Genomic DNA, 1,703 nt, shown 5'->3' with positions numbered 1-1,703 from the left:
TACACTTTTTCAAAATCAAAAAATGAATGGAAATATGAGAAAATCAAATAAAAGAATCGGATGTTGACCTAAGAGAGAGTTATGTAAATAAGTATTTAAAAGTATTTTTTTACTTTGCCATGGAATAAGTGAAAATTATAAGGGCAAAAAAGTCATTTACTTGGTCAATTGTGAATAGATTATAAGTTTGAAAAAAATAAGTAACAAATACCAACGTCTTGTTTTTAGCCTTTTTTAAGCAAAAATTGACTTTTTTTAAGCAATTTTTAAAATTGTCAAACACTCATAAAAGATCAAAATGACTTTTAAGCCATTTTGACGAACTTATAATTTCTTCCAAACACTTTCTTAGTTCATTTATAGCCTCCTAAAGCTATTTTCAGAATTCACTTAGAACTTCAACTCAGTCTTATATTTATTAATATCTAAAGTTATAAATATAAAATATATGTATCACACTCATAGTAACATGATAAAAAAAAATTAAAGAAGAATATGTAGCAGATGAATCTAACAAATTATTAAAAAAAGAGTTATAAGTCAAAAAAGAAAAATATTTTATATCCAAATTTTAACTAAATTTTCGCCATCTTCATTCATCACCCCTACCCCCTCCCCTACCCCGCGCCCTCATTGTCGTCATTTTTATTCATTGGCCGGAGTTATTTTTCCCATTTCAAGTTCAATGATGGCACAAAATTCCAACACAAAATCAATGAAAAATCATCTGAACAAGATCACAAAAGTACCAATCTTTAACACCAAAAATTGATAAATTATTAGAATTAAAGAATTGGTGTTTTCATCAAATAATCAAGAAAATAAATTGAATTGAAAAAAATAAGCTTTTAATAGTAGAGATAATACATCGAAACACTCCTAAACTTGTAGTCAAAACTTACTCTAGACCCTAGACTAATCGGGTAATTATTTACCCCCCTTAACAACTTTCAGGTGAATTTTTTTCCACCCTAATTGCTGATGTGGCAGCTTTTTAAAAAATCAGCGCGTTAATTGCTTAAAAAACATGAAAATGGTGGCTCCCACCTTTTAATTTTACAAGTTCTCTTTATATATATATATATATATATATATATATATATTAAATTAAAAAAAATCAAAAATCCACTTCCATCTTCATCTTCTTCATACCCCCCACCCCATTTCTTCATCTTCTTTATATCCTCCACCTCTATCCCACCCCGTTTTTTCATCTTCTTCATTTAGGCTAAATTCATCCTTTTTTCAAGAACACCATTACTAAGCTTCATTAATCCCTCCCTTCATTATTTTTTTTGTCTTTTATTTAATTTTTTCGAATAACTATATCCAATTTGTGATGATAAATAACTTATGACAATTTATCACTTGCTCGTCTTGTGCTTATTGGAGCATTTGAGAAGGTTTGAAATAATAATGTTAATGGTGAAAAAAATTAAAGGAGGAATCATTTTCATGGCAGATCGAAAAAAAGAAATGAATATTAGTATTATTACTGCTAAATCGTTTGGTAGATCTGAAATTATTGTGGATGGATTTAGGTTTTGTTCTACTTGCAATTGTTGATTTCTAAATGTTGATGGAGGAATCATGGCTTAATCTACATGAACAAGTTATATATCAACTTTTTGTTAAATTCGAATCAAGTTATTGATGAAAAATGGTGTTAATGGTGAAAAAGAAATTAAAGGAGGAGGAGAAAT

This window comes from Capsicum annuum, chromosome 2, assembly GCF_002878395.1.
Source record: "Capsicum annuum cultivar UCD-10X-F1 chromosome 2, UCD10Xv1.1, whole genome shotgun sequence".
Classification (NCBI taxonomy): domain Eukaryota; kingdom Viridiplantae; phylum Streptophyta; class Magnoliopsida; order Solanales; family Solanaceae; genus Capsicum; species Capsicum annuum.
This window is presented reverse-complemented; position numbering follows the sequence as displayed.